At 44.3% G+C, this 13,986-nt stretch overlaps 1 protein-coding gene across 1 annotated transcript in view; it reads right to left on the bottom strand.

The window, feature by feature from the left end:
- ACADS (acyl-CoA dehydrogenase short chain) overlaps positions 1 to 13,986 on the bottom strand; it is a 285,694-nt gene that overhangs the window by 149,418 nt on the left and 122,290 nt on the right. The gene's annotated exons all lie outside the window — the stretch shown is intronic.

Genomic DNA, 13,986 nt, shown 5'->3' with positions numbered 1-13,986 from the left:
GGTTTCAATGTAACAGCCCTTGCAGAAGGAATCACAAGACCTTTTTTTACCCTCACACACCACGCACTCTTGAGTTGCTCACCTTGTATTGACCTGTGTTTTAGATCATGGAAAATGTGAGGAACCAGAGGGTGCCCTCACTTCTTTTCCTCCCTCTATACTCTTTTGGGGTGGGACCAAGCCTGATTTGCATGTGGTCTTTCCCCTTCTGTAATGGCTTGGCAGGCGAATAACGATGGTCTGGAGGGTTGCCCAGAGCAATGCCAGTGGTTAAGATTCAGTCTAAACCTTCCAGCCATCACCTCTTTGTTTTTGCTTGATCTTATAACGTCACATGACCTGGACTTCATCGCCATAACGGAGACTTGGCTACATACAGCATCTGACCCATCTTTAGCTCTTGCTATACCAGATACTTACTCAATTATCCGTGAAGATAGAGATATTAAATCCAAAGGAGGAGGCATTGCATCAATTAATAAAACCTCACTAGGCCTGAGAAAGATTGACAATCCTCTATTGCCCTCAGCAGAAATCTTATCTGTCAAACTACAAACATACCCCACAGCAACTATTACCATCCACCTTGTGTATCGCACTCCAGGCCCCATCACTACCTTCGATAATGACATTTCACATTTGCTCTCTACCAACACTAAGAATACTTCCCAAGTCGTCATACTTGGGGACTTCAATCTAGGCCTACATTACCCTAATGACCAAAAAGCAGCTGCCATTAAAGACACCATGACGGAACTAGGCTTCTCACAATGTATTTCGGAATCTACCCACATTAAAAGGTAGAATCCTCAACTGGATAGCTGAGTTGAACTGCAATATTGACACCATGTCCACCTCGCCATGCACCTGGTCCTACCATCACCTCATTCTATTTAATATCAAAGAAACTGCCTCACCCACAACCAATATACAAGCCCCAGCTACTACGACCAGGAGCAAATACAATTTAATATTAGACAAACTCATCCCTCTACTACAGCCCATCACCAACCCAACTACCACCACCTCGGACCCGACTGCTCTAGTCGATATCTATAAATCAGACTATTCTTCAAGCCACTAACACAGTAGCACCTATGAAACTACGCAAACCTAAACCACGGACCCACCTAAATACCTGGTACACCCCACACCTTAAAGCGCTTAGGAACATTAAAAGATTGGCAGAACCATCTTGGAAAAATACCCACTCCCCAGCAAATAAGGCTAATTCTACTGCAGCCTCTTTTAACTACAAAATAGCCATACTACAAGCCAAAAAAGACAACTAAATATTATCTCCAAAGCTGAATCTAATACAAAGGAACTCTAATATTCTGAGGGAGCTAGAATCTCCTGTCCCACCTCCTGACACCTGCATTAAAGACTCCCAATGGTGTACTAACATACAGAATGCACTACAGGATAAAATAACCATGCTCCAAAACAAAATAGAAATTAAGAAATCACTCATCACCAAAGCAGACCCTATCTCTAATCTACACCCTTCTAACTACAATGAACAACCTCAATTCAATTTCTCACCACTATCTATTAAAGAAGTAAAATCCATTATAGTGAAACTCAAACCATCAAATTGTAACGGAGACACTTGTCCTGCCTCCCTTATCAAGTAAGCTGCTTAGGAACTAGCCCCCTTCATTACCAGAGTCATCAAGGCCTCCTTTGAATCTAGCACAGTACCCAACAATCTGAAGGATGCGTGGGTACTCCCACTACTAAAATAAAATATCACTAAACAACAACCATCCAATTACCGTCCGATCACAACGGTCCTGTTTCTATAAAAACAAATACGACCGTGCAGCGTACCTACAAATACAACATCACCTAGAGTCTAACTTACTAGGACTGAGGCAATCTGGTTTCAGACCTAGACACGGTACTGAAACTGCCCTCATTGACCTCAAAACCCAAATCCAATCACTGAAAGACAAAGGTAACCTGGCGTTTCTTCTCCTATTTGACTTATCTGCAGCCTTCGAATTGGTGAATCACAAGATTATATGCAAACACCTCTCCACTGCTGCCCACTTCTCAGACCAAGCCAACGTTTGGATTGAATCATTCCTCAATAACAGATCGATGAGGGTCTTTGCACATTCTGCCTCCGCCTCACCAACTCCCATCACTTGTGGGGTGCCCCAAGGTTCATGTTTGTCTCCTACTCTCTACAATGTATTCACCAAACCACTTTTTGATGAGCTTGACTGTCTGGCCGTCACTTACACCAATTACGCTGACAACACCCAGATACTCATTCCCATCACTGGTGACCATGCTGTGGATAGCAGGACACTTAACATTTACCTCATCATACAAGCCTTGATGGCAAAGCACAGGCTCTTTCTTAACAATAAGACAAGAGTTACTCCTCCTAGGCTCCCCTGCAAAACTGAACAATCTGGACACCCTATTCTCCTCATTCAACATTGACGGCAACATTATCGAAGTAGCTAATGTAGTGAAAACTTTTGGAATCTATCTAGATTCAGCTTTAACATTAACTACACAAACTAACTCAATAGCCTCCTCATCTGCTTACACATGCAAGCTTATTACAGCTTGCCGCCCGTATCTATCCCCTGCCAATTGCATTACAATAGCGAGAGCCCTATTCCTCTCCAAGCTGGATTAGTGTAATGCACTTTACCTCCAAACAAAACCTCAAAAAATTGCAAGTACTGCAATATAACGCTAAACAGGCAGCTCTGAACATTCCAAGGAACTCCGACATATCGGAGACAAGACAGTCACTAAATTGGTTTAACATCAACCAAAGAATAACGTACAAAACACTATCCCTCACACACAAATGCCTTTCCAATCAAGCCCCCTCTTTTCTATCTGACACCATCTCCCGGCATACATCTACACGTCCAATTAGATCAGCCATGAGACAGTTGTCAAGATTCCTCGCTTTAAGCTACAACACGCAGGTAGCGCTAGCTTCCCTGTCCTTGCTGTTAAAACATGGAATGCCCTCCCACTGTCCTTCTCATTAGGTTGGTCTTGACTTGTATATATGGAAATCAAGTGAATTTTGTCTTCTTACTGTACTGTTGTAAACTTCTGTCCCACTGCTACCCAACTGTACATTTTGTAGAATTGCTCTCTTGTCTTCCTCACAAACTGTCTGTATTGTGGTAATATGCAAGTTTAGCGCCCAGCTGCCCAAGGGCTTGGAGCGCTCTATAAATAAACTAAACAAGTACTTTTGAATATCAAACAAAGTGAAAGTAGATAAAAGTACTTTCGAATACCGAATGGAGTGTAAGCATGTTTTGAGCACTCGAAGATTGAACAAAGTGAACGAAAGTTTGTGAATCTACTTGATACAAAGAACAGCATTATATGGAAAAACAAGCATTGGCAACAGCCAAGAGAATTCAAGGCACTGTATGTCTTGAGGAAACACGCATTGGCAAGAGCTAGGAGAACGCAAGAAAGTGTAACCAATGCAAAGTGGCCAAACAAGCCACAGGTTCAGTGTCAGGGGAGTGCGACACAGGTGAATAAATCAAGCATCACAGTCAAGTGAAGCAGTGTAATCGTGTTGATGGAAAAGCAGCCAAGAGAGGGTACCGGTTGCGTGACCTGTAATGCGTGGACTGCGTGGTCCGCCAACTGTGCCTAGACAGAGTGAACCCCTGTATGAAAAGCCTGTGAAAGCTCCCATAAAGAAGCCTGTATTTTACAACAACCTTTTATGCGTTTTGAAATCAAGAGACCGAACTGCCCATGTGAACTGGTGAAAAGTAACAATATCATAAAATCTGGGTAGTGTCCCAAGGAATGGTGTTTTGAAGAGCTGAAGATTTGAACTTTTGTGGAAGGCAACCCTTGTGCCTTTTGAACTTGGGGAAGGGGCAGCCGATTACAAGCCAAGAGTTGGAAGAAGCTCTGAACTTAACTTTTAGCACTACTTATTTTGATGCTGACATCCATACACATTGTATACATTTAGACGCGAGGGCAAGTATAGGTTTTGGATACAGACTGACATTTGCTTTGCATTTCCTGACACAGACTATCCTTAGTTTTCTTTAGGTAGGTTAATGCCAACTTAGTATTAAAGAAAGTTAAGCCTTGCTCCATTCTGCATTTGAAGTTAATAAAACATTGTGTACCAAACAAATTAGTTGTCTGTGTGTGCCTCATGATGCCTTCAGAGAAACAGGCTCGAGAGAAAGAGTATTATACAGGATTTTCAAGGAACAGGTGGGTAGTTTACAATGGGTCCAGTGCAGTGGAAGCAGACAGAGACTGAGTTACCATCAATAAATTAACTAGACAGGACACTTTGCGTAAGCACATACACTATTCACGCAAGCATACAATGAGCATTCTTCCAATTCAGAGGAGATCTGAAATGCTTGAATAACTTTATTGCCATAAGGAATTTAGTATTTGTAATGTTGGTGTATAGGTTTTCACAGCCAGAAATAATAGGACTCACATTTGTACAAGAATATGCAGCCAAGGTGTTGGTGGCAGGAAGAAAAGATGACAATATTTTTGAAGTACATTTGATGAATCAATCACACTGCCAAGAGCAAATTCACTGCATCGGAAGGCTTGAGCAGGTTTCTGCGGTATACCAGGAGTGTAATTAACACGGTTAGGGAACAGTGACTGCCTGGCAAAGAAAGAGTAGATTTTATCTTCCAAGTTTACAGGACTCCCTACTGGTTCAGTGCCAACAAGCGAAGCAGGATAACGCAGCCTTGAACTTTCAGGATGGACAATTTCTAAAGTTCAACATTTTCCATCCTGAATGTTGAAGGTTACGTTATGGTTAAGTTATCCTGCTTTGCTCTTTTACAGCGATCTCCAGTAAAAGAACAGGTGCCATCTTGTGAAACAACTTACTACATGACTGATGTCTAGCAACCAACTTTGTGAGATTTTGATAATAAACATAACACGTGTGACGTGTTGAGAAATGAGGAAAGGGACGATGGACGATATTGCTAATGTTTGGGTGAAAAACAGACTAAACAAAAAGAAAGTAAACCATGCAAAGATGGGCAAACACAAAGTGTGAGCATCAAGGTCGTCGAGGTAGGTGGTCTTTCACCTAAGGTGAATGAGTCTCCATCCTTTTCAGGACACCCTACTCTAAAACACACAAAAAACAGAACAGTGCACAACAAAAGTCCAAATCCTACTCTTCTGATATCCTGTTAGTCCCCTGGCTAACATCTAATAACACAACAGTTCAAGATTCCAGCTAACAGAACAATTCAAACTTTGATTGCCCAAGGGAGTACCCACAGTTTGATGACTAGTGCTCCCAAAGCATACAATACTCTGGGTCACGGGGTTCTTAAGTTTGAAGGTGGTCTCTTTGAGGACCTTTCTTGCAACCTTTGGAAGGTCCCTTCCTAGAGCTTTTCTTCTGTCTCAGAAGGTTTCGGTTAGCCAAAACAGCTTGGTTAGCCACCTCACAGCTCAGCACGTCACAGGATACTAGTCAGGATCCCTACTTTATTGACACATCATGCTCTCAATACCCTGGTTCGCAAGGGGATCAAGGGGCCCGATATGATGGTGATCAGTGTTATGACGACGTCTAGGTGATCCAATCTCCGGACCATCATGACCAGCCTGTAGCCGACTCCCTGGTAGATAACCAGCTCCAGTACAATGAGCTCCTCCTAAAGGCCACAGAACATTTCAAAATTCACACAGAAGGCCCAGGTGGATAAGGACTTTGTGCAGGACATTCCTGGGAATAAAAAGTCAGCGGCACAATTCATCCCCCTCCTGCAGTCTATTCAGAGAAGCATTCAGCTTTCCCTACTTGCTCCTAACCATACGAGGGCAGTTAACCCATGTATCGAGAAAAAGTTCAAGCCAGCTCCATCTCGCCCCTTATACATCAGGGGTCAATTAAAACCAGACTCTCTCGTTGTAACCACCACAAGAAAAAGGGCGGGCACACCTCTACCCTCTGCTGAGACCCCTCCTGATAAGGAGAGTCAAAAGATACATTGGGCAGGAAAGTGGCTTCCTCGGCTGCCTAGCAGGCAAGAATTGCCAATAACACCTTCCTCTTGGCTAGCTACAATTGCCATAAGTGGGATGAAAGGCTTCAGCAGATTGAGACAGTCCCAGAGCCGTAAAATCACAGCTCCTAAAAACAGTGGCTGAGGGTAAGCAAGTGGCCAACTGTATCCTAAAGAATATCCTGGATGCCGCTGATAATGCATGCCTATTAATAGCAGAAGGCACTTTTATTAAATGCCTTGCCTGGTTAAGGCAATCTGGAATTAAGCCAGAGACGCAAGCCACCCTACTCAAATATGCCAATTAGACCGAATGCCCCATTTGGTAAGGCGATCGAGGACACCCTTAAAAGCGTAAAAGAGGGGTACGATACACTAAAATCCCTTGGCCAACTATCGAACAAACCCTTTGTGCATAGAGGCACTTTCAACACAGGGTGGTTTTCGGGGACAAAATTCACAAAGCTCCTCTAATTATAGTCAGGGTGGCCAAGCATCATCCTGGGGTCCCTCGCAAGGACAGTCCTCTCCTCAGAACTTTCAAAGGAGCTACAGAAGGCGCTACCGCCCCCCAAAGCAATGACACCCGGCTCCAAGTCCCCTCCCATGCCTCTCCAGTAGGAGGTAGCCTTTCACAATATACCCACGCATGGAAGGGGATCACCTCAGACAAGTGGGTACTATCCACCGTGGCGGGTGGTCACTGTATAGAGCTCATACAAAGACCATCCAACACCCGCCAAGACAAAGGAAGACTACACAGGAAGAACAACGCATACTGCTAGAAGAGTTCAGAGCACTGTTGGAGATAGACGCTATAGAAATCGTCCCAGCAAACCAGGTAGACAAGGGTATCTATTCAATGTACTTCCTTGTGCCAAAGATTTAACAATGCGCCCGGTCCTAGACCTGCATCCAGCAAACACATGTCAAGCCACAAAAATGTTGCATGATGAGTCTGTAGGAAGTAACCACCCATATTGAAACAAGGGGACTAGATAGCAACATTGGATATGAAAGATGCATACTTTCATATTTCAATGTTCCCACAGCACAGAAAATACCTGCGCTTCAAAATAGCGGAAAAACTACTAGTTTGCATAGCCTCGGCTCCAAGGCTATTCACCAAAGTAGTGGCGGCGCACTTGCTCAGAGAATCAATCCCAGTGTACCCTTATCTGGACGACTGGCTGATAACTGTGGAATCCCCCCCTGAATTTGATGGGATAACATCCAAAGAACTATCAACCTTCTATTCCAATTGGGGTTTTCCCCATCAATGAGAAGAAATCAAGTCTTGTCCCTAGCCAACAATTTCTGGGAGTGATCATAAAATCAAGTGAGAGACTAGTCTTCCTCTCAAACGAAAGTTCAGAACATGCTGCTGCAAATACCCCACTATCTCACCAAATAACTGTACGTAAGGCAATGTGCCTTCTTGGGATGATGGCTTCATGTATTTATCTAGTTCCACACGCACGGCTGCACATGCACCCAATGTAGGAGTGAAACAATGGTCTCAGGAAAGCGGTCAGTGGGACGATCTAGTGGTTGTTTCGCTAACCCTAGTACAAGTTCTTCACTGGTGGTCCAAGGAAAATTGTTAAAAAAGGAAAACCCTTTCACAATCCACCAGTTCAAGCGATACTTACAACAGACGCATCACTCTCCAGATGGGGAGCCCATTACCTTCACCACACAGCACATGGCCAGTGGCACACACCACAGCCCAAATCCACATCAACCTTTTTGAGCTACTAGCAGTTCTCAAAGCCCTACAACCTTTTCAACTGAATCTAGCAGGTCAGACAGTGCAAGCCCTCACAGACAGCGCCACATCCATGTTTTACATAAACAAGCAGGGAGGCACACACTCTCCAAGTCTGTCCAGTCTATCCCAAACAATTTGGAAGCGGGCACTGAAGCGCACACATTCCTAGTCTCTCAACACGTTCCAGGGGAACTCAATGCTATGGCAGACACTCTAAGCAGAAACCCTATACAGGAGGAGTATGAGTGGCAACTCAAAAGAGAAATTCTAAATGAAATCTTCTCCCTGTGGGGTTATGCTCCTTTAGACTTGTTCACCACAAACCTAAAACACACAATGCCCAGACTTCACATCCAGGTTTCCCCAACCTCAATCCAAGGGTAACGCCCTGTGAATGAACTGGTCAGGGAAACTTGCTTACGCTTTCCCCCCTCCCACAACAGCACTCCTCAGCAGGATAGTGCACAAAATGCAGCAAGAACAAGCCACGCTAATCCCGATAGCCCCCATGTGGGCAAGGCAAGCATGGTTTCCACATCACTTCAAACTGGCGATGTGCAAACTGATCAAACTCCCATGCCCCTACAACATGCTATGCCAGCACAGGGGCACAATACTCCATCCACATCCTCGGTCTATGAACTTGGCAGCCTGCCTGCCTCCTGAAGTCAGAGCTCAGTCATTTAAAAATACCCCAAAGGTGTATGGATATCCTAAAAGAGGCACACAAACCCAACACAAGACACTGCTCTTCAACAAGTGGAAAGGATTTGTGATATGGTGCTGATCGCAAGCTTTAAATCCAACTGAAAGTTCCCCAGCAAACATCCTTCACTACATGCTCTAGCTACTAGACTCCGGCCTAGTATTTAACTCCATCAAAGTTCACTCAGCAGCTCTGTCCGCATACACCACTTCTCAAAACAAGGTGTCTTGGTGGAAAGGTCCTGTTATCAAGGCTTTCATGGAGGGCGTAAAGAGACTACCCTCACATTTCCAGCACGCCACCAGGTTGGGTTCTGAATGTTGCACTCTCAAAGCTAATGGATCCCCCCTTTGAGCCTATGCACAAATCCAGCCTCAAACACCTAACCTACAAGACAGCTTTACTAGTAGCCATCACATCAATAAGACGAGTTAGTGAGCTACACGCATTGTCAGTGCAAGACCATTTCTTTGCTATACACAAGGACAAGGTGGTACTCCGAACACATCCTAGGTTTTCATCTAGATTTATATCCAAGTCCCATGTTAACCAATCTACTGAACACCCACTTTTTTTCAAAATCCATCAAACTCGGCTGAGAGGAGCCTCCATACACTAGATGTAAGGAGGGCAGTTTTGTACTATGTAAACAAATCAGAAACTCTAAGAAAAAGAGATCAACTGTTTTTCTCCATTGCACCTGGCAGGGAGGGTGATCACATTTCAAAGAACGGCATTTCGGAATTCATAGTTAAGTGCATACAGCTGTGCTATTCTCCATCAAAGAAAACCTTGCTTTTCACACCAAGAGCTCACTCTACCAGAGGTACAGGAGCTTCTTTGGCACTTAAAACACTTGTGTATAGACGTGTTATAAATGCCATATCATAATTTATTGCAAAAGTTCCGCTAGACGCCAATGGCAAAGCAGCTACTGGAGTTGCCTACATACCTTTACTCAGCATTACAGCATTGACACATTCTAAAGCAGATTCACAAGTGGGACAAGCGGTGTTAAAACATCTATTTGCCGCCGTACCTTCTCAAAAACCCCTAAGCATAGTATGTGATCTAAGCAGATCCACAAGCCTCAGTATTATACTTATATCTGCTTAGATTCACCTGCGCCCACCTTTCGAACCCTCTTGGAGTCGAAGTTGCATAGATTTCTTTCTGGCTTTATCACTTTTTATCTGCATTATTACATCTGTACTCCCGCTACACATCTTGCTACCTCATGTCAGAAACAAAACAATCTGAGGGACCTCGACATGTGAAGGACCATAGGTACAGTGCCCTTCACACTAGGGAGAGCATTACTAACACGCCCAGTAGATGTCTCTTTTCGAGTTTCAAAAACAAATAATGTAATACTCTGCGACTACCACTAGATGTCGACCTAGCAGATCCACAAGCCTCAGATGGAATGAAAAATATATATCTATCACTAACAAAAACATTGTTAAAGGGCCGTTCTGGTTAAGTTGCACTAGTAAAAACCTATACAATGGAATTGACAAACGTTACAGGAATGTTATGGTTACAGGTAAAACCAACCCCCCCCAAAATTCACCAGTTATGGTAAGCTAAGCAACCATAACTAGCGCCACCAGTGTGCACTGAAAGAACACCCATGACATCAAAGATGCCATCACAATTTAGTTTTCATGGAAAGCCTCCAAAATGGATTGTTATTGTAATGGTGGCAGAAAACTAATCATAACTTCCCTTTAACAATGTTCTTGTTAGTGAATTTCATTGGTTTTTAGTAGGGCACTGTAACCAGAACGTTGCTTTAGCATAGTGTTTTCTGGAAAGATCATAGTTGTTTGGTACTGCAAAGGAACCCTAACGTCCTGTTGTCAACGGTTTATCGATTCCTTGGCTGCCCTCATGATAAAGGTGTGGAAATGCCCAATTGTCTGGTATATGTATGCATTTGCGCTACCCCTTCCTTTTCCGAAGTGTTGGTGTATTTTAGCAATTACAAATGAAGATGGTAAAATGTTGGGGTGTGTTTGAGTAGTTTCTCTTTTTGTGTTAACATTGCATGGTGAATTTGTGCCGCACAGGACTGGCCGAGACGACTACAGATGAGCAATATGGATGTTTCCATGGGAGACTGCAACTGGTCAGCGTATGTGCAATCACACAGCAAGTATCTGTAGCACTCCATTAGTGGCTGCATGTCCGCTTTTTCTAATGCACTTTTAAATAGTTGTGGAAGCGCACAGGTATGTGTTCCACACCTTTAGCCATGCATAGGTCATCCACTATGTGCTGGTGTCACCAGCCCTACGGATGCAAATGGTAGGCTACCGCATTTCAAGTACTCTTGCCGACTACGTGGGTGGCTCTGCAAACCTATCAATGTGTGGCTAAAGCACGCCTGACTGTATGACGCCCAAAGGTAAACAAGGAACAGCAACCTGCAGTGTAACGTGGGCGTGTTAAATGATGCATTCATTTATTGATGTGCTGCTTGCCTTTCCATAACCTGTGAAACAGACATCATGTCTGCACTGAGCAGTGTGACGGAAACTGTCAAGAGGTCATCTGTGTGTCGTACAGTTGAAGAAAACGTGTAAATGCAGGTGGGACAGTTTGTAGTGAGTCTGCAAAATGGCAAAGCTGGTGTATGTAAAGGCAATTAAGCAAACAGCAGAATGTGCAGAGCGCAAACAATGTTAGCAGTGGTTAGAAAAGTACTGTAGCTGCATGGGTCGCACAAAATAAATAGCTTCCTGCTCCAAGAAAAGAAGCTGTGTTTCCCGTTGTTGTAAACATTCTTGTATTCCAGAATGTATGCATCTCTGTGAATGCTACTCCTAAAACTAATAGCATAAAGTGTTTGTACTGCATGTGACGACAATTGAAATGAAAGCACAAGGGACCAGTGGGCAGTCTACAGAACTTCCAACAATTACATTGGGTAATTTCATGTACAGCATTTGCCACATCTACTGCGGGCAACAAGAGGGGCACTCCTGTAGGGCAGCAGAGCTCTAAAACATCCTTGCAGACCACATACCGTGCTACAGACCCTTACCCGGCAAAGGGTATTGTATTGTGCATGTACTGCAACGCACTACTCTACAGAGGGAAGGTACTTGGAAGTGCGTGGAAAGGGCCCTTCTGGGAGCATGACAATGACTGGCACCTATTTAGGTGGGTGCCACCCAATAATTCTGTCTCTCGGCACGTCCCCCATGGTATCCATGCAGGTGCTGTCCCTTCTGTACTGGGCCTTTCCTGCCGTTCCTTCTGTGGCGTGTGTCAGAAGACCATAATAAATGGAAATGAACTGGGAAAGGAAAAAAAGGAAAATAATGAAAGCACCTTTTAGAGAAGAAAAATTGAATTACCAATGAACGGATGCGGGGCGGGAGGTGTGGCACTGTGCCAAACACTGTAGTTGAATCGGTTTTAAAGGGGGTCACTGTAGAAAGAGGTTTCTTTACGTGTTGCACAGCATTTTGAAGAGTGTCGGTACGCAACACTAACTACACAAAGTTTCACTACTTTTAAGAAGAGCACCAGGCAATTTGGATGGGGTGTGCAGAAATCGGGATGGCAGGCATAGTAAGATGAACGTTACAGCTGGGGAAAATTGTTTGTGCTGTGAAACGTCATATTTCCACTTGTGAAGTATGCCATTGGCACATGTTGTACAAAGGCACAAATACACTTCTTCGAAATCTACCGCCCTTTCTCCATTTGCGGACCAAATAAAAAAATGACGCAGCCACATCAGTGTCTGCGTAATGTGATAGAAAGTTATGCAAGAGATCGGAAACAAACGCATGACCTAGGCAAGTGCCTCCTTCATCACAAACAGCACTGAAAGGTGTAACATGCTGTGCAATTTTCCCTCCACAATGAACAATAATAATATCGGCATGATTGTGTCACCAAAGTTTCACACAGACAAACCAAAATCAATCACTTCATTGTAGGTACTCCACAGCACTACACATCCACATGATAGATTCCAAAATGAGCAGCCACTGCACAGTGTTTTCCATTCACTTTCAGTCAATTTATTTCGAACTCCCCTAAAACCCACACATTGCGACTTGTTTAAAACACAGCCATAACCGCACCCTCTGCATTTCTATCAACAAATACACTGTGTACCACAGTCTGTGCGTACACACCACACCCAGAAACCTTATTGACCAATCCCGTAGCCTCTACAGGACAATTTCTATGGCTGCAAAACGGGCGTATCTAACACGTGGCACCCTGCAACTATCGCAATAGTCGCTGGCATTTCATGCTGCGGGTGTGGGGGAATAACTCGACCAATGTAGGGGATGTCCTTAGTTGTGGTGGCTCTTAAAAGAGCCTTTGTTTATTTTTTTTTTTTTTTTTAATAAGGTGCTTCCTTAGAAAACTTTTTGCGGTTTTTATAAGTAATTTTGTGTTTTCAACAATTCACATTCTTACAATAGGGTCTTCAGTGCAGCCTGTAGATTGTGAAACAAAATGTCATTGCCACGGTTCGACAAAGACATGCCATTTAGTTTGAAAAGGTTTATATATTGAGTACCAACGTTCTCATTCTCACAGGAGAACATCCCAGCAGCACTCAAGAAGTCACACATGCTTCTGTTGATGAGACCCCTTCCGGCCTCTGGGTGGCAACAGGAATCATTTGAATACTTCCACACTATTCTCTGGGGTATGCATGAGAAAAGCACCTTGGCAGGGAGAAAAATGCGCTGCACTGCTTTCATCATCTTCTTCAGTTGAAAGTACGCGCGGTAACAAGCCGTGGAACCCCAAAAAGAAGGCTCAAAAGTGCACAACCACAACATGTACAGTTGCCGAAGAGGCCATGCGTCGACATTCTACAAGTACTCTGCCAAAACAGCACGCTTTGACACTGCACCACAAAGCGTACACTCCCTCCAAACCGAAACTGCCACAAAAGCCTTCTTGGAGGGCATACACAAACAGATCTTCCACAAAGGCATCACACATGACGAAAACTGTGCGCCTTGCCATGTTTGGCAGCCGCACTGCACAAACTAATGGAAAAAATGATTGCAGGCCCTTTCCTGTGACGCCCACCCTACGCACCCGATTGGACATTCCCCACAGTTCCATTTCCATTGGCCACCATGGTGAGATGCGCAGAATGTGGCATGTGCCCCAAAAGTACTGCACCCTAGTGGAGCAGGAGTCGTCGTCCTCTCTATTTGTGCGCTTGCCTGTGATGCACACCCCGAGCACCTGATTGGACAAAGGCCATACTCCTATTTCCATTGGCCAGCATGGTGAGAAGCGCAGAAAGTGGCACGTGCCTTGCCCCAAGTACAGCGAGGGCCACGCCCAAGTGAAGCAGGAGGAGTCCTCTCTATTGGTGCTCTTGGCTATGACGCACACCCCGAGCACCTGATTGGACAAAGGCCATACTCCTATTTCCATTGGCCAGAATGGTGAGAAATGCAGAATGTGGCACGTACGCTTCC

The sequence above is a fragment of the Ambystoma mexicanum genome, chromosome 10, assembly GCF_040938575.1.
Source record: "Ambystoma mexicanum isolate Mex_15411 chromosome 10, UKY_AmexF1_1, whole genome shotgun sequence".
Classification (NCBI taxonomy): Eukaryota; Metazoa; Chordata; class Amphibia; order Caudata; family Ambystomatidae; genus Ambystoma; species Ambystoma mexicanum.
The sequence above is the reverse complement of the archived record's forward strand: the minus strand, read 5'-3'. Positions and strand labels throughout refer to the sequence as shown.